This window comes from Cydia fagiglandana, chromosome 13 (assembly GCF_963556715.1).
Source record: "Cydia fagiglandana chromosome 13, ilCydFagi1.1, whole genome shotgun sequence".
NCBI lineage: Eukaryota > Metazoa > Arthropoda > Insecta > Lepidoptera > Tortricidae > Cydia > Cydia fagiglandana.
In genome coordinates this window covers 5,824,061-5,851,728 of record NC_085944.1, presented here as the reverse complement: position 1 = coordinate 5,851,728, position 27,668 = coordinate 5,824,061, and the positions used below count along the sequence as shown (strand labels likewise).

General features: G+C 39.5%; 1 protein-coding gene and 1 long non-coding RNA gene across 2 annotated transcripts in view; both read right to left on the bottom strand.

Moving 5' to 3' along the window:
• LOC134670093 (uncharacterized) overlaps positions 1 to 10,979 on the bottom strand; it is a 165,675-nt gene extending 154,696 nt beyond the window's left edge. The window contains exon 1 of the mRNA XM_063527779.1: positions 10,773 to 10,979. The gene's annotated coding sequence lies outside the window, so the exon portion shown is untranslated. The remainder of the gene's footprint in view (positions 1 to 10,772) is intronic.
• Positions 1 to 14,173, bottom strand: part of LOC134670121 (uncharacterized) — a 385,516-nt gene extending 371,343 nt beyond the window's left edge. The window contains exon 1 of the long non-coding RNA XR_010099017.1: positions 14,145 to 14,173. This is a non-coding gene — a long non-coding RNA (uncharacterized LOC134670121). The remainder of the gene's footprint in view (positions 1 to 14,144) is intronic.
• Positions 14,174 to 27,668: the final 13,495 nt, after the last annotated feature.

Here is a 27,668-nt window from a genome sequence, read left to right as displayed (position 1 = left end):
GAGAGGAATGATCTAATGTTGTGTTTTCTTAGCACCTCCAGCAAAAGCCCCTCCGCATGGTATCCCGAGTGTAACTGAAGGATGCTCCTCTCCTCCAGAAGTTCTTTGATCAGCTTCTTGAGATCGATCCGGGCCGCCTCCCACTTGTAAATGTCCACGTCAGGTGCCAGCGCCTCGATTGATGAGATGAATGCAATATTTGTTTCTTCGCTATCTCCACATTTATAATTGTACCCTAACCCCTTGTTACTAAACCACAGCCTCGCAACGAGTTCAATGACGTACTCCATTGTTATTTTCTGATTTTTTAATTAATTTTAGAAAGCGTATGCGTCAGTTACAGGTTGCAGGTATTGTGATCTCATTTATGATATTATAATTGGAACTGGTGGGGGGAGGGGGAGGGGTAGGGGGAAATGACCAAACGAGATAGTCTTATGTAATCTTTCAGTAGGAGTAGCAGAGAAAGCGTTATTATTGTTTGTCCTTGTCACATTCTCACATTTTTTTTTAATTCCCCACAGTGAATTTAGTATGGTTTATGTTAGGTAACAAATAACCCGACCAAGTTACGTAGGTTATGCTTGATATGTTGTCAGGTATATTAAAACGTGTTTTCAATTTCGTCACTTTGCGTATGTTCTGTCCCTCACGGACTTTCTGACCTCTGAACTCTGACCTCTGACCATTCCGATTGAAAAGATTGAAGAGTATACCCCCAACATCGCACGAGTTTCATGACCATGTCGCATTACAGAATTACAGCATTAGTAAAATCTACTTTATTTCTAGTACTTAGAGTTAATAATCTTTCAAATAAGCTTCATTATCTGACTAAGGTTACAATACTTAATTCAAACTCTCTCTATCTGTCAAATTCTACGGTGAATGGAAGTTTACAGTCACATACGACTTTTTGTTTTCGAACGTCACGGTCTACATCTCAACGATCGGCAACGCGCATGTAACATCTCGAAATTGCAGGCGTCCATAGGCTACGGTGACTGCTCACTACCAGACGGGCCGTGTGCTTGTTTGCCACCGACGTGGTATATAAAAAAAGAAAAAAACTTATTGAACCTTTTTGCAGTCGGCAACGCGCATGTAACAACTCTAAAGTTGCAGGCATCCATAGGCTACGTTGACTGCTTACCATCATGTGAGCCGGATGCTTGTTTGCCACCGACGTATTATTAAAAAAAAAAATCTGGGCCTTTTTGCAGTCTGCAAACTACAAACTACATTTGATAACCAAAAGAGACAAAATCAACCGTAAATAAGTGTGCTAGAAACCCTAAATACTTCATGAGCAGGGGGGCCGGAGGTGTCCCCTGTCGAGGTTTTCCTGAGGGTCTAATGATAATAATGATGATGATGATGATGATGTATAGGTTTCAAAAGTCTGAACTTGCAAGCGTCCAAAGGCTACGGTGGCTGCTTACCATCAGGTGAGCCGGATGCTTGTTTGCCACCGACGTAGTATATAAAAAAAAAATCTGGATCTTTTTGCGGTCGGTAAACTACAAACTCCATACATTTGATAAGCACAAGCGACAAAACCAACCGCAAATAAAAATGCATCCGTGGTAACAATAGAATTCGCAGGCGTCCATGGGCTACGGTGACTGCTTACTGTCAGGCGAGGTCGTCTGCTTGTTTGCCACTGACGTGGTATTAAAAAAAACGCCGATATAAGCCTCATATTTTAAAACAAAGTTATTGAATCTTTGGGCAGTCGGCAGCGCGCTTGTATCCACCCTGGAGTTGCAGGCGTCCAAAGGCTACGGTAACAACTTACCATCAGACGGACTGTATGCTTATTTGCCACCAATGTGGTATAATAAAAGAAAAACCCCTTTACGGTTGGTAAACTACAAACTCCATACATTTGATAAGCACAAGCGACAAAACCAACCGCAAATAAAAGTGCATCCGTGTAAACTATTGAATTCGCAGGCGTCCATGGGCTACGGTGACTGCTTACTGTCAGGTGGGGTCGTCTGCTTGTTTGCCACTGACGTGGTATTAAAAAAAACGCCGATATAAGCCTCATATTTTAAAACAAAGTTATTGAATCTTTGGGCAGTCGGCAGCGCGCTTGTATCCACCCTGGAGTTGCAGGCGTCCAAAGGCTACGGTAACAACTTACCATCAGACGGACTGTATGCTTATTTGCCACCAATGTGGTATAATAAAAGAAAAACCCCTTTACGGTTGGTAAACTACAAACTCCATACATTTGATAAGCACAAGCGACAAAACCAACCGCAAATAAAAGTGCATCCGTGTAAACTATTGAATTCGCAGGCGTCCATGGGCTACGGTGACTGCTTACTGTCAGGCGGGGTCGTCTGCTTGTTTGCCACTGACGTGGTATTAACAAAAAACGCCGATATATGTCTCATATTTTAAAACAAACATGATGGGCCTTTTTGCAATTTCATAGCGGATGTTTTTGGAACTAACTAGCGGTGTCCACTGACGAGGCGCCACTAGCGACATCTATATTGTTAAGCGAATCGATAGTCTGTCAAGCCGGATATGTCAGAACTGTCAGAAGCAATGTAAAGCAAACTAAAGTATGGTAACCCTAGGAAACGAACAAAAGGCAGGAATGTACATCGAACAGCGATGAAATGTAAACAAAACAGTTCCACAGATAAGATATAAATGACACACGATTTTCGAACTATTCAAACGTAGTGTTGGTAGCCCACGATTTTTCAAATTTGCCGCCTTTTTCTACTGACTAGATTTGCTTGACCAAGATTAATTAACTTACCATGAACCCCCTCTGACTCTGCGGACTTTTTTAGAAATACTCAGACGGCTGCTCATCTATACATATCATAGCGGATGGTTTTAGAACTAACGTTGCGCATACATACAGTCGCCCTCTGGCGGGGAAAGTTTAGAACTAACGTTGCGCATACATACTGTCGCCCTTGGGCGGGGCTGGCGGGGATTTTTGGAACTAACGTTGCGCATACATACTGTCGCCCTCTGGCGGGGCTGGCGGGGATTTTTGGAATTAACTAGCGGTGTCCACCGACGAAGGCGCCACTAGCGATATCTATTCATTTAAGCGATTCAACAACTCACATACAAAGTGGAGACATCTATTCATTTCATAGCGGATGGTTTTGAAACTAACCTTGCGCATACATACTGTCGCCCTCTGGCGGATATTTTTGGAACTAACGCTACGCATACATACTGTCGCCCTCCAGCGGGGCTGGCGGAAATTTTAGGAACTAACGTTGCGCATACATACTGTCGCCCCCAGGCAGGGCTGGTGGGGATTTTTAGAACTAACGTTGCGCATACATACTGTCGCCCTCTGGCAGGAGAATTTTAGGAACTAACGTTGCGCATACATACTGTCGCCCCCAGGCAGGGCTGGTGGGGATTTTTGGAACTAACGTTGCGCATACATACTGTCGCCCTCAGGCAGGGCTGGTGGGGATTTTTAGAACTAACGTTGCGCATACATACTGTCGCCCCCAGGCAGGGCTGGCGGATAATTTTGGAACTAACGTTACGCATACATACTGTCGCCCTCAGGCAGGGCTGGCGGGGATTTTTGGAACTAACGTTGTGCATACATACTGTCGCCCCCAGGCAGGGCTGGTGAGGATTTTTGGAACTAACGTTGCGCATACATACTGTCGCCCTCTGGCGGGAGAATTTTAGAACTAACGTTGCGCATACATACTGTCGCCCCCAGGCAGGGCTGGCGGATAATTTTGGAACTAACGTTACGCATACATACTGTCGCCCCCAGGCAGGGCTGGTGGGGATTTTAGGAACTAACCTTGCGCATACATACTGTCGCCCCCAGGCAGGGCTGGTGGAGATTTTTAGAACTAACGTTGCGCATACATACTGTCGCCCCCAGGCAGGGCTGGTGGGGATTTTTGGAACTAACGTTGTGCATACACAGTGGCGCCTCTAGCGGGGAGTAGGGTGAACTAACCAGTGGCGCCATCTAGCGGAGACCTTTGGAACTAACGCTGCGCATACACAGTGGCGCCATCTAGCGGGGAGTAGAGTGAACTAACCAGTGGCGCCATCTAGCGGAGACCTTTGGAACTAACGTTGCGCATAGACAGTGGCGCCATCTAGCGGGGAGTAGGGTGAACTAAATTGTCACTACCTTACGCATACATACTGGCGCCCTCTGGCGGAAAAGTTCTGGTCCAAAACCGGTACAAACACACTACTATTGTCCAGTTTTAAACGTTGATTATTAACGAGCTGTCTTGATTTGTAGGTACTCGTTACATTTATTTTAGTGGAGCATTAGTATATAAATGCTATTTCTATATTAGAAACTCAACATAGGCAATTTGAAAAATACTTGTACATATTTTACTGAAACTTGAATTTGGACCATAGTAAGTTGTGGACTATAGATACCTGAGTTTACGGTACCTACCTACATACTTAGGTAGTCATACCTAACATGACAGGCATGGATTCATTTGCGGCACTTGTAATGTCATACTTTATTCAGAATCGCACGTAAAACGTGACCTATAGTGTAGTAAATGAACCAAGTTGTTGTATGGAGACCCATGCATTAATTTCACAGTCGATGAAATTTTGCTTGGTTATTGTATAGTATGAGCTGAAACTAACATATAGATATCCAAAAAAAAACACTCCTAAGTTAGGTATTTATACGTAAAAATACAAATTTGTTTATATACAGTGTGAAATTTAAATCACTGGCCATATTCATTCCCGGCACTAGGTTACACTTAAGGAATCTATTTAGCGAAAAAAAGAGTACATTTTTTTTTAATTTTCATTTTTCAATTTTTAAATATTTTCCACGAGTCGTGGTCACCCTATTACCACAAATGTAAACAAACCTAATAGTAGGTTTTAACAACAACATCAGCAAAACCCTTATCTGACCTTAACTAAACCTTATAATCGTTGCAATAGGGTCCACCTAGTTAGTGTTGGCGATGGTAGGCAAGTTTATCAATTTCGAGGGTAGTCTAAACTAAACCATTCCGCGCTAGCGGTAAACATAACGGTAAGCATAGATTTATAAGGCATAGATCCCTAGTCCGTACACCCCCAGTGAAGCCATTTCAAGTGCGACGTCTCGTCACACTCGTATCGTCGTATTCGAACGGCCGTCGCAGTACTCAAAGTCAAATCGGTGTGTGTACACCTCCCGTTTAAAAATCAAAAACTACAGGAAAGATGGTTGTTTGTACAGTGAATGGGTGTCACATCACATCATATAATAAAAATAAACCGCCCGATATTACATTTCACGCGTAAGTACCGAGTTTAAGGTGATATTTTTACATAATCGTAAATACAACAATCCAAATTTTCGTCAGCTGCCATTTCTTCTAAATGTTGCCAGTGTAGTGAATATTTTTTCCTCCAAATGGAACATGACGTCTACATTCTAAAATAAATACGCTCAATTGAATTTAATTGTATAATTGTAGAAAATTATAATTAAGTTAATTATTTAGGTACTTATTTTTTTTTTCTAATTTTTATTATGTGTAATGTTCGTTTCAGTTTTCTGACTGATCTAGCTGCTGTCTGCGAGATGGAAGGAAAAAAAGTAGACTAAATCGGAATGACGCAATATGGAAACATTGGAAACCGACTAAACACAGTCGAATATGCTCTGTCATATTTAAATGTATTCTTATTATTTTATGCGCTTTTATTTTGTTGAATAAAAATAAAATAGTAAAAACTTATCAGCTATTTATTTAAACCTTATTTCACAAAGTACAGAAATGCAATAAATCCCAAAATAAACAAAAAGCTTTTGCTACAAAATCGAATCTACACACTTCCTAATTATTAATAACCAAGTGTGGATGTTGTTAAAAATCCCCTACTTTGAGAGATGTAAATGAATACTGGCAACATATTTTGTATATATGTGTGAGTTTGCTGAGCGTAAAACACGAGCGTCGCACGCACACATCCATCGTGTTTCGGCTTCACTTTTGGCAGGTTCACCGTATGGGGACTATCTGTCTATGCGTTATTAGTTTAAGACGGTAAGCATAAATGATTAGTCACTCGTCACTCGCCAACCTTAAAATAATAATCGCGCGCGTACTAAGGTTAAAAAAATGTTTTCGAACCGGGAATATTACGAAGTGGTGCGGTGTTATTTATTAAGTGGTGAGTGTTTACGTGGTGCACAAAGATTATACGAAATGGAATCCGTTCCACGCCTTCGCAGACAAGGATTGAATCCAAGAGTACCATCTCGTGGGACTTTCGTTAATTGCGTCGATTTTGAATCAAATGTACGTAAGTTGATTCAATTTTTTAACTACGCCTGAATGCAAAGATTCCTGACCTAGTTTTTACTCATTGTTTTTAAGCCACGGACGTTTTGTTAATAATCATTAGTCAGAAATAACATTTTAGATTAAAAATGGGTTGCCTTTGCATTTTGACGGTTCTTAGCCCGTTAAAGTATGAAAGGAAAAATTAGCAACTTATGTAGGTAATCTCGCTGCAATAGGGTTCATAATTGGTGACGCGATTGCAAACAGCGGGAGGGGCGGGGTGTCAATGACCTTAACTGATAAGAAAGAAGCGGGTGTAGTGGGTAGTTGTCGGTTCACCATAACGTACGAGGTTTTTAGGACAACTTGATGACGAGTTATTTCGAAAAAAATGTACTGAGCGGTATTAAAAGTTACATAGCGGGGCGTCGGCAGCGTATAAAGGTCGATTCCTCTCGATCTTCGTGGTGCAACACGCTTGCTGGTGTCCCACAGGGCGGCGTGTTGTCTCCTCTTCTTTTTTCTATCTTTATAAATTCTATCACTTCCAACATTTTGTCTTCCTACCACCTTTACGCCGATGACCTTCAAATATACTCTCAGGGCTCTGTTACCGATCTATCACAGACTATCTGCGCCATGAACACCGACTTAGAGAGCATTTTAGATTGGAGCAAACGTTACGGTCTCAGGGTAAACCCTACTAAAACTCAGGCTATGGTAATAGGTAGCTCAAAGCTTACTGCTCGGATTGATTTTGATTCTCTACCTGCCATTGTGTTTGACGGCATTAAGATTCCCTACTCTTTCCAGGTAAAGAACCTCGGTGTCATTATGGACCAGTGTCTCTCTTGGGCGCCTCAGGTGCGTGAGGTTAGCAGGAAGATGTTTGCCGCAAGTGCATCACTCCGTAGACTTCGAAATTTCTTGCCTTACTCCACTAAGATTGCGCTAGCTCAAACCCTCTTACTGCCCATATTAGACTATGCTGACATTTGCTATCTGGACCTTATGGAGGACCAGCTGAATAAGCTTGAGCGCCTCCAGAATCTCTGCATAAGGTTTATATTTGGCCTGCGCAAATATGACCATGTGTCACAATTCCGTTCTCAGCTCAAGTGGCTTCCTATTCGACTTCGCCGTGACTCTCATGTCCTCGCCCTTCTCTATGGCATTCTCTTTAACCCCGCTACGCCACCTTATCTCAAAGAGCGTTTCAAGTATCTCTCTTCTATCCGATGTTCTCGGACTCATATTCTTGCTCCTCCTTCATCTACTTCAAAATTTTATAACTCCTCGTTTACCTTCCGGGCTGTTCGGTTGTGGAATGCTTTGCCAGTAGAATTAAGATTAGCTAAATCTCTCCCCATTTTCAAAAATCAGCTGAAAGTATACTTTTTATCTCTGCCTTAAGTTGCCATTTTATATATTGTATATATGTAAGTATAAAATATATATTATGTATATTGTATATTTATTTGTGTATTCGGTTTTGTTGTAATAGTTGTATAAGTAGTATGTAATATGTGTGTTTGTGTTTAATAGTCTCCATATTTCACTCCGTGCACTACCTGTTGACTTTTGTTTGAGTTACACATTTCCTGCTACCCAAAGGTTGTCTGGAAGAGATCGCTTTTTAGCGATAAGACCGCCTGTTGTTACCGGGTTCTATTGTAACACTAAAATTTCTTTGTAATTTTACATGTATGTAAGATGTATGGTTATTGGTGCAATAAAGAATATTTACTTACTTACTTACTTACCTACTTAAAAGAAAAAACACGTGTTTAATATTTTTTCGAGTTCTTTCGGTTGTTTCAATTTGGCCAGTGAATTAAATTTCACCCTGTATATTGAACCGAGTAATTCCTCCGTCCAAAATTATTTTACCAAATAAGTTACTTGTATCAGTATGTAATACTAGAAAAAAATCTAAAACTTTTGTCAAACATGAGAATATTTTTTTTATGATAATTCCTTTTTTGACGCTCATTTTCATCGGAAAATTGCTCTGCCATTTTTTCCTTCTTATATGATCTTAGAATATAATTTGGCGTAGTGGGTAAGAAAATCCAAAAAAAAAATGCATACCCAAGTTTATGTATTTGAGAACTAATAAAAACTGAGAGTGGAAAATTTCTCAGCCTGATTTCTTTTTAAATATGTATATACTAAGTAGTCACGCATATACTGAAATCCAAAATATCCAAAAGAAATATCAGTGTGGAGTCGATTTCAGAGATCTGCGAAACCTACTCCACACTCGCGTTCGCAGCTTCGCGCACGAGTGTGGAGGGGGCTTATGAACGTCAAAGCAAAACGTTTCTATGGCCCTTTTCTATCAGCAGATAGGAAGTGAACGATTATGTATTTTAGAACCTTTGATGTATTATAAAATCCCTTTGCGATTTCATCAATGCGAGTATATTTGGACCACGCTTTTCAGGCGCATAATATTAAATTTGTATCTGAAAGGTAAGTGAAAAGTCGATTTTTATTTATAGCCTTGATGATAAAGCTTGTTCTTTAGCGGGGACAGAATTTACTTCGTGTTTCCGATAAATTAAAATAGGTAATACCAACGATATAAATTCTTATAGTGATAGGTAGTAGTTTAAATTTGTGATATAGCTACAGTCTCCATCCATCATATAATTATATTGGAACGGCCAAGGTGTTCACAAAGATCTGAACAGAGCCTCTATCTATTATCAAGACCTTAAAGTGCACGGTTAGGTATTTTGAACACCTTGGCCGCTCTAATATATCTGATGGCAACTGTACAATACAACTAGAAAATAAAGTAAACTAGCCATTTTTCAAATCGGCTTTATCTATACATATAATGCTAAGTTTTTCATTATCAATTAATCAACTGTTGACTTAACATTACAGGGGAAAAACTGGAAAACATTAGGGGCACCATGGGAACACCAAAATTAGTGGATGATTTTTGAATTTGAATGAAACATTCTTCATGAACAAACGCTTGAGAGAGATTTTATTCTGGTATACCTAAATCAATTCTGGAATTACAAAATGTTTGATTAAACATTTCGAAATGCCGCCCCGGGCACTGCAGGCCATGGACATTTTCATTTTTCATTGCCCTTAAGTATATTAGTAATAACTTTGGCAGCTTTTCAGATAGGTAATCACAAGGACTGTCTGTAGTTCAATATTATGAGAGCCGACGAACGCTACGTTAACTAACGACCGCGGACCGGCCTCCTCTTTCCCACGGGATTGTTAGCATGCTCCAACGAAATTATGTACTCACTTTAAACCATTTTTAAACAAGCGAATTGATTTATGTTGGTAGTATATGTATGTACGAGAAATGGGTATGTAATAATAAATAAATAATCACATAATGCCGGAGAATCACTCAGGCATATCATTTCCGGTTGTTCTCATCTTGCTAACGGTGAGTACTTGCACAGACATAATCTCGTAGCCAGGATTATTCATCAGCAACTTGCTCTTCTATACGGCCTTGTGGACCGCGAAGTACCGTACTACAAGTACTTACCTGCGCCTGTTCTCGAGAATGGTCGTGCCACGCTCTATTGGGATCGATCTATCATCACTGACAGGACTATTGTAGCCAATAAGCCTGACATCGTGATAATAGATCGATCGCAACGTCGGGCCGTGCTCGTTGACATCACCATCCCCCATGATGAGAATCTCGTGAAAGCCGAGAAGGACAAGTCCATTAAGTACCTAGACTTGGCTCACGAGATAACCGCTATGTGGGATGTTGATTCGACGATCATTGTCCCGATAGTCGTTTCAGTGAACGGTCTAATAGCGAAGAGTCTCGACCGACATCTTGAGAGACTCTCGCTAGGTGGTTGGATCAAGGGTCAGATGCAGAAGGCGGTGATCTTGGACACGGCGCGGATAGTCCGCCGGTTCCTCTCTCTGCGGCCCTGACCACCGGCAGCTTGGGCCCTGCCCCGCTGCTGGCGGCACCCTAGGTTAGGTTTTTTATAATGTGTTTATACTTGTTTTTTGTTGTTTTTTATGTGTTTTTGTATTTTACTTTTATATTCATGTTATAAATGACCTAGCCTAAGAAGAAAAATAAATAAATGAAATAAATAAATAATTACCAACCGCCCTGGACTATCTCGTAATTAGTTATAACACTTATAACGTACTGTCTCATCTGAGGAACCTCCTTTGTACATAAAATTGATATTAATTATGAAACAATAACAGTGTTTTATCTAAAGTTCTTATTGACAACTTTTTTTTATTTGCTACAAAGAATAACAACGATAGCTAAATAATTTTACATCAGTTTTTTTTCCCTTATGAAGTGCACTTAAGTACGAGTAACAGCAGTATTTTTATTAAGGAAAAGTAAAAGACCAATTATAAAAATAATCTACACCCGGCAGCTGTTAAGTAAAATACCGCATAAGTACTTTAAGACGCTTAGCTTAACGAACCCAAGAAATTCAAATTACTTACCTTAAGAAGAAAATCCGAGTCAGACCTTAATTGCTTTTATACACGCGAATATCACTAAAGCCTCCAAAAGTCACTCAAAAGAAGTCTTATTACTTTTAAAAGTTTTCAATTTGGATTCACATGTTCGCGGTTGCGATAGATTCGAAATACGAATCGGAACGTAGGGCGGGCGGGACGACCGGCCAGCCAAGCGACGCGAGTTGGACTGAGCCTGAACACAGTCGGTATACACTTCAGTATTGTCAATTAACGTTTTTACCTGTAGACTGGCATTTTAATGTTTTAGCGCACGTGATTCTCGTGAATTCGTAAATGAATAAAGTTATTTCAAAGCGCGACCATGCTTTGATTTGTTTTTACAAAACGTGAAATGAAGTTTTACAAGTGTCGCGGGCTGATTCGAACTTTCAGATACGTCAAAAATTTGCTTAATATACCTAAGGGAAGTGTATAATTGTTTTCCTTCGTATTTTCGGTAGGAGTTAGAAAGATACTTTAATAATACCTACAGCAATTTAAATAAAGGAAAGTTATTACCAAACTGATACAGAGAGTTATTTTAATTTTAGGTTAATTAGTGAACATGTGTTTTAGTTACGTTATAATATTCAATAGGGGTGCAAATATTTACTTCATTAATTTTAGTACCAATCAAAGAGAATTGCCTTTTAGGATCAGAAGGTTCAAAAATTGAACACATTGACTGCCAGCGACCCGCTAGGCGGGTGTTCTGTTAGTAGGCGCTTTTCGCTTTAAAACGGAAAACTCGCGATATCGGATATGAACGTAGCCTGTTGCTAGATAAGAGCTAAAGTTCGTTTTTTTAGCATTATAAGGTAAGCGATCTTGACATGTCTTTTATTGAAAAACACTTTTTAAAATCAGTAACGATAACTTATGAAAGCAGAAGAATATAAGTGATCGTATTAGATTTATAATTGTTAAATATTTGCCGTGACTTATTTTTAAAACGTGTTTTTCAGTAAAAAGACACATCAAGATTGTTTACTTTATTTGTAATGCAAAAAAAAACGAACCATAGCCGTGAATGCTTTAAAGAAAACAGTATAATCTGTCAGTTAAGTTATTGAATTTTATTACAGGTCGCACAGGTAAGGAGGTCTAAAACTTACCAGTTTAGAGAAGAGGTAGAATTAATATAGTAGATATTTCATTCTGTTATATGTCCACCAAATATAAAGGTAAGTAATACATGTGTTTTAATTACAGTGCGTGTACATTTCACGTTCGCGAGCCATAGATGTGCGTGTCGCAAAACGTTCAATATTGACTCCGCGACATATTGCTTTAATATCAGCAATAAACTACGTGACTTCATGTACATTTACTTATTTAAATAGTGTTTTCTATTCCACGATTCCCTCTTTGATGTTGTTCATAACAATTCCACCCTCATGTAAATGAACTACTTACACGTTTTAATAACTTGGGACGTGTCAGATCGTCTGCTCGAGTGGAAACTTGCTTGGATCATTAATAAAACGACGTTCAACAGAAGATACTAACTGTAATTGAAATAACAGTTTGAAATACCATTATTATTACATTTGTTACTATAGTGCAACCTCATAGCAATCACAATTAGCCCAATGAAGGCTAGGGGATACATAGTTATGTTTATAATTTTATGGTTATGGCAATAATAGTAATAGTGGTGGCTTAAATTTCTTTTATTGATTTTATATTCTTTTCCTTTTGTAAGAATTTGATATGTTTTCTGAAAGAGCTACGTATTTGTATGATTTCATGTACATATATGTTTATTTTTTTTTATATCAAATTCTATAAAGTTATGTACTCACTGAGTATAATTGCATGAATTCTATAGTAATTTAAATTGTATTTTTCTTAATTACTCGTAATGCATGTTAATTATAAGATGTAATAATGCTTTGAAAAGATGTGTCCCGCCGAGTTTGTTGCCGGTCCCATATTGGGATACCCTCCTCCAATTGAGGGGGGTATTAAATCTTCTCGGGGCAGAGGTGTACGGTTGGAGCCGGTAAAGGTTTATTTGACATTCATAAGCGCATTGTAATATGCCTACTTGAATAAACTATAAAAAACAATACTTACCACTTCTCAAATATCACTTTTTAAACGCATACTTGATTTGTACATGAACATGCGAATAACGCTTTATGAGGAGTTTACTCAATATGGATCTCATTTAAACTATGTATATTTTAATTCAAAAGGAAGGATAAATGTATTTTTTTTTACAAAATACATACCCATTTCAGCTTTTCAGTCGTGAACACCTTTAAAACTGATCATATGATACAAACTTGAAATTGTGAACAACCATTTTTGCTGTGCGTACAATTTAAATTCACGGTTTAAGTAGGTATACCTATTAGGTATCCTCCGGACTTTGTGCTTTTTTATTCTTTTTGGCGCTTACTGTTTTGTGTTTTCGATTGAAACTTGATTGAAACTAAATAATTTAACACAGAAATGTATTTAAAATTAATTTGTGTTGACAAACACTTTACAAAATAACCCTGATCTGACAACTTACATATGTTTGACATTAAAACTGGTGTTGCCACCATGTGTCGCTTTTAGTTATTTGTTATTTGTTTTTTATTAATGTTCTAGAGTTAGACCAAGAAAAGTTTGCAGCGATTTTTATAGCCCACACAGTGCAAGTGTTATTTTAAACGTCAAACTTCTATGAAATTATGACGTATAATAACACTTAAACCGCGTGGGCTATAAAAATCGCTGCAGGCTATTCTTGGTCTCTCTGTAACATAAAATCTTTCTGTAATCCTCTGTAGTCTATACTTTAAATAGGTTTGATGACTAAATGTCTCTTCTATCTCTATGAAAGAGAATGTCAGAAGATATGAATACCTATTGTATTGTCAGTAGTCGTTTGACTTCAAATGTAAATCATGTAAATAAACCTTTCCTTCCCTTTATTTATTTTGTTAGGTAGGTAAAGCGTTTATACAACTTGAATGGAATTAAACTATTAGATTGCGGTGAGTCAAATTTAATCATTACCAAGTAGTTAGGTATGTCTATAAATCTGTTCTGTATCCATTAAAATTTTACATGTAATTGTTTAAAATTTTTGCGGCTGGAGTTTTATAAATACCAGGATAACATTTACTATTTACGAACATAAACCACATCTGTATGAAAAATCCCTCGCGGAGAATAAAAACAAACCCAATAATAATATAGTTTCTCAAAATTTCTTATTGTTCCCCTTCCTTTTGAGACTTCCGTAGTCAACCAGGAACCCTTATAATTTAGTTGTGTCCGTCTATCTATCTGCCTGTCATCCACCCGCGGCTTAGCTCATTGGTCGCTGTAGGTACCTACCTAATTTTCCCATACAAATCAATCACGCCGACAAAATGGTAAAAAAAGCTTAGAGTAGGGGAGGCAAGGGACCATTGGGCAGTCTTGGGTACCCTCTTTTAAATCGTGACATACTACAAGGGGGTGCCCCCCTCCCGACTGCCCAATGGTCCCCTAGCGTCCTTCCTTACACATAAAGTAAGGATATTTTTGTTTTTCTCTTTAAAAAATCAGAAAGTCAACCTTTCAGTCCAAAAACCTGAACAATTTAGCTGTAACGCGTCTTCGGGCGCGGGATTTTAACTTAAAATTCAATTGTTTGTGTTATTTTACATTCATGAATAGGCCTCGATTCCGTATAATCTTGTTCTTCACGCTTCAAGGAGCCTCGTACGGCACATCATAAACAATTACGTTTAAATCCCTTCACGTAACAAGATATGCCAAACTTCATTAGGCTTCTTTCGTAATTTTACGTGAGTTATAAATAAAATGTGACGTTCCAAGGCAAAAGGTACCTTACGGCGGCTGGCGCTTACATCGCATAGCGCCGCAATATTATTGGAGCGGCGTTAATAATAACCTAAGCGCCAACCGCCATAAGGTACCTTTACCCGTGGGACGTCACAAATAACATCAACATTAAGACTTCACATGCCTCGTCCCGTTTACGACACAGACAATGCGGATTGTAATTTATAATTTCATGTTTTGTAAGATATAAATAGTTAAATACTGAAACGACACAACAAATTTAAACAGTTCATATTGATTTGAGATCACTCACAGTGTGGCTCGCTCGTGCCGTCCGAATTATATCAAATCAATATCAATTTCATGTTAAATTTGTATAGTTTGAATATCACAATGGGCACTGTTTCACATTTCAAAACAACTGCTCTTACAGATTATTACATAAAACGTCGTGTATTTGCTGTTTGTAAATACCTAACTTCATTAGTTTGTAAGTTTCTTCTTAAATTCAATTAGTTGACTGCATTTCCAGTAGTGTTTGTATACGGGAGCTGGAACATGATTAAGAAAACGCTAAGAGCAGTGGTAGTCGTTCTATTGAATTAGCTAGAGTTGCACTGAGCTGCAATTCAGAATATACTGCATGTTTTTTTTAGGGTTTCCTTTTGTAAAATATCAAAACGATAACCTGATGACTTTCAATCGATATCTCTATCTAGACACCCGGTAGCGTGTCCAAGCAAGTTCAAAGAAAACGAAGCTGGCAACGCAGCAACCGTGTGTAAATATTACACGAACCATTTCGTGCTACTTTTGACCCCTTCACAACTTGAAACCTATTTAACCTACACACATGAAATTTGGCATATTTATTCAAGCCTCAAAGCCCTAAAATACAATTTTCAATTTCATAAATGTATCTCGAACAGTCATTGACAAATTAACGTTTAAAAACCGCTATTTTTGTCACTGACTGACTCAAAAATTGATCAAAACCTAACCCACTTCCAGGTGACCTAGAAACTTGAAATTTTGCATCAAGGTAGATTATTAAATGTATATAGAGGGAAAAATCAAAACAATATTGTCATCTTATCAAAACCCCCAGGAAAGGAATAGACAATTTCATATATATCTCTCAGTTACTTAAAGGTTAGCTGGAAGAGATCCCTTAACGGGATAATTTCGCCTTTGTACACATTTACCGTATTCTTTCTGTGTTATGTACTTGTTTTGTGCAATAAAGTGTTAACTACTAATACTACTACAATAGGAAAGGAGAATCACCCATCTAGGCTCCACTTGAAAAATTAACAAAGCCGCAGTTTATTGTTTCGACCATTTGTCACCAAACCGAGTGCATACAGAATGAGCTCGCTCACACCACAATGGGCGACTCATGAATGATCCATTTACATTTTTGCCCGTTTTAAAGAGGCTGGGGTTGCCTGGTGCTAGGATTTTGAGAACTTTTTTTAGTTTCAGGACCTACCGTACCACCACCACGTACCGTACCATATTTATACTTAGCATAATAGCATTCATATTGTTAGATTTACTTCATACATATTGTTCACTGACGATTCTAAAACCTTATTACAACTGAATAAAGTCTACTACTTAACGGGCATTAAGCATGAAAAAAACACTGGTTATATTACAATATTTCCTGGAATAATTTCATAATATGACAAAAAAACTATCAGATTTCTAAAAACTAGGGTTTTGTCAAGAAGGTTCTTTTTCAGACCTAACCTAGTCTAGGCTAATATTAATAATATTTACATTACATATGGTCCTAGGACTTTTCGTGCGTATGGTTAAAGTTTAAAGTGTCATATGTACTGTAACACGTTGTACGATACACGTGCGAGTAGGTAATTCGCAACACGTGTCGAGTTAGAACACACCCTTCGGTCGTGTTTTAATTTATCGCCACTCGTTTCATATTTCCTCTTTTCCGCACTTGTATCGTAAATAAGTATTTCATTTTATTTTAGAGTTTCTGCTAATGCTTGCAATGGAATATTTAGACACGGAGAAGTGCAGCCGGAAGCGCCTTTGTTAATGATCAGCTGTTCTTGAGATGTGCTGCATATTCGGTTTTATTAAGTGGTCTCTCAGTCTTATCCAAAGGTATGGCAATATTTATATAATCTTTTTTTTTGTTAGCCTAGTTTAGTCTCCCACTGTTGAGCAAAGGCCTCCCCTCCTTTCCTCCACTCAACCCTGTCGTGTGTATGCCGCCAATCTGGATAAAATGCGTCCAAGTCGTCCCGCCATATCCTTAAAACTTGCGTGATCTTAGTTTTTTTACTATTTATGAATTTTATGATGATGATTTACTCTACTAATACCCAACTGGCATAATAAATTAAATCTAGTCCGGTTTTTTTCCTACCTATATTATATCCACTTTTTTTGGAAGTTGGTTAGTATCCAGTATTAGTTGCCAAGCGGACCCCAGGCTCCTATAAGCCGTATCAAAAACCGAGACAACACTGGGAGGATGATGATTAGACCAAAGTTCACTTTTAGAAAGTATTAGCTCGACATTCATGAATTTTCTGAACAAAAACATATTCATGGTAGACTAATTCATAAACACATTTCTATGTAAATACAGCGAATACATTATATTGATTTATGTATCCCAATTTCTTAAGGGGAAGTTAATTCTTAATAACAGCTTCTCTGTATAATCTCTTCAACCTTTGGCAGTGAATCTTCAAAATTCAAAATTTCGACTCTTCTGCAGTTAAATATATATATACCTATTTACCCAATAACGGCTCCACGTGTATCGTGTATTCCTTTATCGTCTGCGAAATTTCCTCCTATCGATGAAATTATGAAATACAAATAGTCAACATTTACCCGGAGAACAAGTAACATTTAACCGCAAAATTAATTTCGATTTCGTATCATAATATAATCTTTAACGTGATCAAACTAACTTAAAGACTGATTCTGTTATAATTATTTGACATGGTATTCATCACATTTTGATACGACCATGATTGACACGTGGGATGTGTCATCAGAATCTCAACATCAATAAGTGCGAGTGAAATATGAAACGACTCCAAAGGGCCTACCCAATTACGCAATAAGATATCAATTCAAAAAATGACGCTTAAAGTTGACATTTTATTGCAAAATGAATGTGGGTTGGTGGACAGATTTTTGCTAAACACCATCCGAATATACAAGAGGCAGATAACGAATTTTTATTTTTCGTTGTTGGCGGTAGGCCAACAACGAAAAAAATACGAGAAAAAAATAATAGAAATAATAAACATAAACACAGAACAGAACACAGGACACACACACACAGAAGAGAACAGAGGATAGAATTTCGGAAAAAAATACGAGGCCGATTCTCTTTCAACAATCGAATCGAATCAGAGGGCTGATTGCATTTCGTCAGCAATGTCAGCATCAATCAGCATGAACCGGTAAAGCTGATTGGTGCTCAGTGATCAGAGTGAGTCATCAAATTGTTGACAGAGAATCTGCCTCTTTAACTACGTGAGTAAACAAAATAGTCAGAAAATGGCAATTCAACTGCGAATATGCTAAGCCTCTTATATCCGAGGCAGGGGATCTAAACACATTTGTATTCAATTTTTCTGAATTTCGGAGCACAAATACATTCAGTATTACGCATGTAAACGGCCGTCTTCACTAACGGTCTGGCCACGACATTGGTCTAAAGCGGGCCACTCACACACCTGCCGCAGGGACAATACCGGTCGCACGGCGGTCGGAGCAATTTTAGGTTGTTTTCTACACACTAGCCTGCCACTCAGTGTGTAAGTGATAGTCCCGCTGAAAGCACGTCGACGAGAATGGCTCCTGTGTTATCAAAGCACCAAAGGATTGGTCCGTTTGGTTCGGTAGTCGCCAATGAACTGACAGGAATTGCCCCAATCGTACTACACATGTAACAACCTAGCAGGGCGGTAGATACAATCTAGGGAGCTAGGAAGGTCTTGCGCCCCTGCCGCCCTGCTGCAGGCCCAATCTAAAAATTGCCCCTGCTTCTCTACACACATCACAATTAAGGAGGCAATTAAGGGTCCAATTCCAATATTGCCCCTGCGGCAGGTGTGTGAGTGGCCCGCTTATGGCGATCGGCGGCGGCGACCGGCGGTAAGTCGCAAAAACAATAACCCGGCGACGCATAATGCATGCCACGAGCCTTGTCGCCGAGCGGCAACGCGCGCGGCGTGCACCGGGCGACCGGCGGCGGCGACGAGCGGGGAGCGGCGCGACTCGAACATTTGTATCGGGCAGCGCGGGTGATGCCACGACTTTAGAGCGGCGCGACCGACCTAGGCGGCGAGACGGATCGCGCGATGCGATGCGGAACAAAACATTTTGTTTTTTCTTCGAGCGACATGGACACGGAAGTGTTTATTATTGAAAATTTAAATGTACTTTCGCGTCTTTAAGTATGTTGTAACGTCTCCACACTCATTCTCTTGTACCTACTAGTTTTTTTTCTGGGTGATTTCTATACACAATACATAAAATACTAAACTAGATGTAAATAAATTTGTCGTCCTGTATTTAGCCCATGCACTTATTGACAAACAATGAAATATATTCTAGGCACTTTTGAAAAAAAAACCGGGCAAGTGCGAGTCGGACTCGCGCACGATGGGTTCCGTACCATAATGCAAAAAAAAAACAAAAAAAAAGCAAAAAAAAAACGGTCACCCATCCAAGTACTGACCACTCCCGACGTTGCTTAACTTTGGTCAAAAATCACGTTTGTTGTATGGGAGCCCCATTTAAATCTTTATTTTATTCTGTTTTTAGTATTTGTTGTTATAGCGGCGACAGAAATACATCATCTGTGAAAATTTCAACTGTCTAGCTATCACGGTTCGTGAGATACAGCCTGGTGACAGACGGACGGACGGACGGACGGACGGACGGATGGACAGCGAAGTCTTAGTAATAGGGTCCCTTTTACCCTTTGGGTGCGGAACCCTAAAAACATGCTTAAAATACGTCTACGTCCCAGCCGCTCCTAGTCGCTGCCGCCGCTACTGAAAGTACGTGGCATGCCTGGCGGTCGCTCGCGTTTTCCGCCCCGCCCGCCGCCCCGCCGATCGCCTTAGACCAATGTCGTGGCCAGGCCGTAATACGGGCATTGACGTGGTATTATAGATTTCAGGAGATGTTGGAGTGATAGAATTGTCATCATTTCATCAAAAACCAATATCAAATGATAGTGCTCATTGTGAAAATTTTCCTGTATAAATACGAGTATATAATTTTTAGATCAACAGTTTGGAAGTTTGTTAAGAAAATATTATACAATAGATAAAAATACTATTATTATTTACTTGTGTTTAATGTGCTGTGTCTGTAATAAGTACAAGCCAAAGATTGCGTTTCTAAATATTATATAAATAATAATAATAAAAAAACATTTCTACTAGCCCATCGATAAGGTTAATATATGTATAGGTACTCGTATATGGAATATTATGTCCTTGATTCATCCATACTTAAAATAGTTTTGTCTCTGCTTTTAATTTAGAATAGCAAATGAGAAAATCACAAGTACATATAAACGACTTAATTTCCCTAACCAAATAATTATAGTCTGAAGATTTAATTAAGTTTAATTTAATTAGTAGGCATCGTGACCTACCTACCTCTACCGACCTACCTCTTACCACTGTACGAATAAATTAAGTTTGCGATGTCATTTCCTACCACAGAGATACGGTAAGAATCTTGTTAATTATTATTTTATGATTGTCAATGAGAGGAGACCAGAAGGAGAAGCTCGGCCGAATCTCTAAGACAATACAGATGTAGTGCATAATTATATTAATTATTTTCCATCCTATTTTGACGGAAACGTACGAACGTGTCTTGCTATTTCAGTCAGTCTCGGTACAAAAAGTACTGAGGTTGACTGAAGTAGCATGGCAAATACGAACCTTTCCAAGAAAATACGATGGAAAACAATTATGCACCACTTCAGTAACGAATTTGCCATTCGAAATTCGAATTCGAATTTTCCAGAAACTCATTAAGATAGGTGACAAGTTGTTCACGTAATCAGAAGTGACAAGGAATGATTAATTACATTCCATTATGATTAATTATATTACCATTGAAAAGGCAAACTTAGTAAAGTTGATAGGTACCTTTCAAAATGTATCGCTTCGATGCTGATTATTATACATACAATCTGATTTACTGAATTACTTTCAACTTTCTGATTTACTAAATGCCTTCAGCCTTCTACTCTTAATGTTTCAAAATAATTCAGATAGTCAGAATATACCTACATTTAATTTGGAAAGTATTTAGTAGGTGATCAGCTATACATTTTGACACCATATTTGCTGTGGTCTTCGTACTGGTTTCAATCAGGTTTTAATTATTGTGTTCTTAAATGATAAAATTGTTGTTGCATTTATTTTGCGTTTTATCTAAAGTAATATTATGATCATTGTCAAGAGGGCGCTGTTATCCTCATGTATAGGGTAAAAGTCCAGTTTAGTATGAAAAAAATAGTTCCAGTGAAATTCCGCAATTCCGCGTTTTGGTGCGTGATCATATATTACTGGTCAGGCTTTACAAAATGGTGTTTTAATTCAGGCTGCGTTAAAAAGAAACATAAAAAAGGCGCGTATCAGAAGGCTCGAACAGTTTCAATACCGCGGCTGGCTGGGGTTATTAAAACGCTCTGAGAGCCGTGATTAAAAAACTCCGCGGTGTTGAACTGATACAAATATTATTTACAGTTCATTTTACAGCCAAGTTAGAACTAGGAGTCTAGTTTAAAAGTTAAGATTTTGATAACTGTAATAATGAGTATATTTCTCAGGGGTCGGATAACGGTATTTTTTGTATGGGAACGAAAACGGTATTTTTCGTTCTTTGTTAATTATTTAATTTCTAATTGGCCAATCTAATACCAAGTTTGTTAAGTTTTATACATACATACATAATATGTAAAATTGAATAAATATTTATGTGGGATTATGTTAGGCCTCGTAATAAAAACCAAAACTAAACTTCACTTGTTTTATTTAAGTAAGAAAAACTAATTATTTAGAATATTTAACACCTTAACGCACGTTTGCTCGCTCACCATTCAAATCGTTCTCTCCGTCCCTTTCGCACCTCTTGTCATCCTTCTCTCTCCCTTACGTTCCGTTTCACGCTATCTCCTTACGTTCCATTCCTACATTCTCGGCTGTCCTGCACATCATCATCTGCCCTCAGATATGCTTCACACGTTCATTCATCTGCTCATCATTCATTCAACATCATAAAGGTAAGTACACGGTAAGTATCTTAACTCTATTTTACATCAAAGTGCCATACTGTCAGTTAAAGAGTTACTATTAATTTAAACACCTCTACTACACATCTAAGGAAATTGAGCATTTTAATATGGCACCACATTTACTGAAATTTAGAAAACATTGTTAATATTTTTAACTCTCATCATACATTTTAAACATACTGGAAATAGCTGACAGCATAAGTAGCATAGAAACATTTTACAACTTTTTAACATTTTAGCTGCCTTTAACATTTAACCAAAAAATAACATCGTAAATTATGCATCTTAACTTAAACATTTAGGAACCAGGAATTTCTTACATGAGATCAATTCTATATGCAAAAGGTCCGTCTTTTATATTAAACAAAATTTGCCAATCAAGGAATAAGAGAAAAAGGGCTAGACTACTACCTGTATCACTCGCAGTCCTTCTCAGGCCATCTTTTCATGAAGTCCGCAGACGTGGCTGTCTTGTTGGGACCCTCTGTGCCGCTGTACAACTTCTCCACGTCATATCGGTCGTTACGCTTCACCTTGGTTACCTTATAAGGTCCGAAGAACTTTGGCTTGAGCTTAAGCCCTGGCCCGAACTGTGTCCTCTTTATCGCGACAAGATCGCCTACCTCGTACTTGTAGCTCTCTTTCCTCTTCCTATTGAAACTTTTCTTATTTTCTTCTTGAATCTTCTGAATCTGTTCTTTAGCTTTCTGTCTTAGACTTTCTCTTTCTTCATCGAACTGGGATATGGTTTCCTGTTGTAAAAGGTTCAATATCTCGACATCCTCCTTGCACTTCATCCTAGTGCCGGTCAACAGCTGAAATGGCGAGGTATCTATACTTCTTTGGTAAGTACTGTTTATAGCTCTCTGTACTCGTCCGACATGCTTGTACCACGTAGATTGGTCTTCAATGCATAGCTTCGTTAGCATTGGGATCATAATGCGGTGCATCCTTTCTACCTGACCATTCGCCCTTGCTATTCCAGTGGTAATAGTCACATGCTGGATTCCTTCATCTTCACAGTACTTCTGGAACGCTCCACTAGTGAATGCTGTACCTCTATCCGTGATAATACGTGTGGGGTTACCAAACGTCTGCTGCTGTAGCTGCAACTTACTGATTACTTCTGCGCTGGATGTTGACTTCGTCGGGTAGAGCCACACAAACTTCGTGAATGCATCCACAACGGTAAGTATATGATTGTAGAGCTTCTTCGTTTCTGTCAGTGGTCCTATGTGATCCAGGTGCAAAGTATGCAGTGGAGTACCTTCTTTAGCAATAGGATTTAGAAATCCTTCCTGCTTCCCCTCTTTTCTTGTTGCTAATAAGCATGGTATGCAGCTCGTGACTACTTCTTCTATTTTCCTATCCATGTTTCTTATGTAGTAATCTTTGCTTATAGCTTCCTTCATCTTTCTCATAGCAAAATGACCGTTACTATGCACCTTCTTGATTACTTCTTTCTCCATTACCTTAGGCACCACCAGTTGCCGTTGGTCTCCTTTGTATAGTATGTCATTTTCTAAATAAAAGTCATTGTAACGCCCATCTTTCAAAATCAGCTGTTTAATGGCATTGAGCTCCTCATCTCTTTCTTGAGCTTGACCAATCTTCTCATGTAGGCTTACTACTGCGGCCACATATGGGTTCCGGCTAAGCGCATCTGCGTGCGGCATCTTGGCACCAGCTCGATGCTCTATCTCATAGTCATATTGGTCCAGTAGTAACACCCATCTTGCCACTTTTGGTGTCAACTCCTTCTTCTTCAAAGTGAGCTCAAATGCTTGACAATCTGTCACAATCTTAAAATGGATACCGAACAGATAGTGGTGGAATTTCCTCACACTTTCCACTATAGCTAGAGCTTCAAGTTCATAGCTAGAATATCGACTTTCTGCTTCACTCGTACGTCTACTTCTATAGTATACAGGGTGCAGTTCTCCATCTTCACTGGCCTGCAGAAGTATACCTGCCAGAGCCTGGCTTGACGCATCTGTGTGAAGTTCGGTATGAAGCTTCGGGTTGAAAATCTTGAGAACCGGCTCACTCGTCAACTTCTGTTTCAAAATATTGAATGCTTCTTGCTGTTCAGAACCAAAAATAAACTTTGCATCCTTTTTCATCAAATCTGTTAAGGGTCTGGCTATCTGTGCATAGCCCCTTATATACTTTCTGAAATATGAGGTTAATCCGATGAAGCTTTGGATCTGCCTGACATTCCTGGGCTCAGGGTATCGCGCTACTGCTTCCACCTTCTCTGGACTTGGCTGCACTTCACCTTCTTTAACCAGATGGCCTAGGTACTCAATCTCTCGGCATATCAACTTGGCCTTCTTCCAGTTAATTTCAAGTCCATACTCCGCAGCAACCTCCAACACCCGTCGCAGCCTTAGCAGGGCATCTTGCTCCGTCTGGGCTGGAATTATAATGTCATCTATGAATACCATCATTACACCTTCTTGCATCAAATCTTTAAATATAGTGGTAATGAACCTCATGAAATACTTCGGACTGACTGATAACCCGAAAGGGGCTCTCAGGAACTCCCATTGGCCGTGATGGGCCACAAATGAAGTGTAGGGCACAGACTCCTTACTAATTTTTAAATGGAAAAACCCATTTTTAAGGTCTAACACACTGAACAACTTAGCGTCTCTCAACTTGTCAATCAAATCCTCAATCAGTGGCAGGGGAAACTCATCTTTAACCATCTTACTGTTCAACAATCGATAATCAACACACACTCTGGTTGAACCATCTTTTTTCTTGACAAGGACTAGCGGGCTACTATATTCGGAATAACTCACCTGTATAATTCCTTTTTGCATCCACTCATTAACCTGTTCCTCTACAATGTTCTGCTCCACTATGGAAAGCCTTCTGGGACGCTGCGCCACTGGAATGTCATCCTTAAGAATGATTTTCAGCTCGATCGGCGCCTCCCTAGTCTGCACGGGTTCGTATTCGGCGACCAGGCGCTCGACCTCTTCCCTAACGGTACCATCGCGTACGTGATCTGAAACAGTGAACACCTCACACACACATTCCACACGCGCCAACCATCCCTCATCCTCAAGTGGCAAGAACTTTACGGAACCTTTGCACATAACCATGGTCACAGTGTCAAGAAATTCCCGACCTACAATACATTTATACGGCATACAATCATTAGGTACAACGTGAAATATAGTATCGTCATAGCGCGTCTCGTCGATAATCAAGTTAGCGTAGAACTTGCCGTAAGGAAACACATCTTTCATTCCGAGTCCGGTAAACACAGAATCGTCATCGCACATTTTCACTTTAAGTTCGTCGAAAGAGTCCTTACTTATCAAGTTGAATCCACTGCCCGAATCAATTAACGCCGATATTTCCACTCCGCACAAATTAATCGACTTCATCGGCTTTTTCTTATAAGTTTTCGTCTTCGCATCGTCATTTTTAGTCGCAATATTTACATCCTGCCGGTAACTGTCAACTCTGTCATCCGCCATATTGACGTCTGTCTCCTCATTGGCCAGAATTCCAAACATGGCCGACTGCCGACGAATATCCACCGCTGCAGGCTGATTTACCGACGGAGATGCTTGCTGTCTCGCTTTCTCACCCGCGCCGCTTATGCGAGACTGCTTTACCGACGAATCCGCACCGCCAGCTGAGCCGCCAGCCGCGCCGGCGCCGCCGCCGCCGCGTTCCTTAGATTTCGTTGGACACTCTCTGCTTATGTGACCAAAATCGTTGCAAAAATAGCATTTCACCCCTCTAGTACATGTTACCGCCAGATGATCTTCTTCACCACACTTGTAGCACCTTTTTCGACTGGATGATGACGATGAACTATTATGCTTCGTGTCTTTTTCTATCTTATTAGGTTTAGCTTCTTTATCTTCTTTCTTCGTTTTAGTCTTCATTTTTTCATACAAAAGCAACTTCTCCTTGAGTACGGGATAAGTAGTAGCCCCGTATAATATAGATTTATTCGGTTCGTAGTCCGTAATGCCGTCAACGATGTATTGTATCGCGACGTAATCCGGAAACTTAGCTCGCTTACCGAGCTCCTTCATAATGAGCATGTATTGGTAGCAAGACTCTTCTCTTCTCTTCTTTCTGTTGCCCATGAGCTCGTGCATTTCCTTAGTGTTGATTGCATCCGGGAACTCTTTAAGCAATGCCGCCTTGAGCTCGTCGTACTTCTTAAAGGTTTTCTCGGACTGTAACCATAACGCCGCCGTGCCCACCAAGGATCTACGCGCCACTACGAGCTTCTGAGCCTCCGTCCAGTTGAAGATTTCTGAGTTATCTTCTATATCTTGCGCCCATTTCGACGCTGTGTGTGCTTTATCATCGCCGCTAAACTTCGTGATACTGTCCGTCATGACAGTGAGATTTAAAAGACTAGCACACGCGTCCGCCATTTTCTCGTCTTGAATATCTGTGTTTAGAATATTCAAAATGCTATCTTCGTCTTGATCGTCGTACATCAACTTCGTTTTTGCGTCGTGTCGTCGTGTTGGAATGGAGAACAATCTTTAGCCGTGTTCTGGTACCGCCGCCGCCTTTTCGCCGGTACGCGTTGCGCACGACCACGTGCCACCGTCGTTCAACTTTTTGGTTTTTCGAGGCAATCCCGGACGAGCCCCCAAAATTATGTGGGATTATGTTAGGCCTCGTAATAAAAACCAAAACTAAACTTCACTTGTTTTATTTAAGTAAGAAAAACTAATTATTTAGAATATTTAACACCTTAACGCACGTTTGCTCGCTCACCATTCAAATCGTTCTCTCCGTCCCTTTCGCACCTCTTGTCATCCTTCTCTCTCCCTTACGTTCCGTTTCACGCTATCTCCTTACGTTCCATTCCTACATTTATCTAATACCTAATACGATGTCGTTACCTGAAAACACAACTGAGTCCTACATTTGTAGTATAACACTCTTAATATTTAATTGAATCAGTAGCACTGGAGGCCTAGCCAAAATGTCAATCGGTTGCAGAAAAAGGAACGCTAAGATACATAACAAAAGCTTATTCCTGCAGGACGCTAACCTTTGTCCTGGGCTTCTGGGTGATTTGTATGGTGCTGTACGCGCTCGCGCTTGCCATCGCCACTGGAGTCGCCTTCGGATACGACTACTGCCTAGCAGAATACACCACCTTGGCCAGTCAGTACACGCTTCTTTGACATTTACTTTATAATAATATCCTCGATACGATTTCAGATGTGTGTGTTTTAAATGTGTAACCTAAATTAAAACTAATACTGGCACTGTGAGCTGTAGACATCGGAAACCCCCATGGCTTTGCCATTTAGAATTTTTTCTGAAACAGAATCGATAAAAAATGCTATATAGTTATTGAATCATAAAATTTCACGAGAATCGGTCGAGAAATGCGACCTGTAGAGGAGAAGATATGTGACATCCCACGGTTAAAGGTACCTTGTGGCGGTTGACACTTACGACGCGTAGCAGCGTATTCAAATTCAAATTCAAATTCAAATTCGTATAGAAGCGTCGTGAATAAGACCTTTTTCCGTGGAACGTCACATATGGACATAGAAAGGGATTTTTGCCAAGCCGCAACGGAGACCTACGCTAAATGACAATTACTTATTCTAAACAATGGGCGTGAGACAGTATCCGCTGCTGTCTGCTGAGTGCTGAGAAATATCCGTACAAAATACTTATTTCAATTATTCTTCTTATCGTGTGAAGGGATCATAGCTAAATAATATATTGCCAATATCTTGCCACCTTTA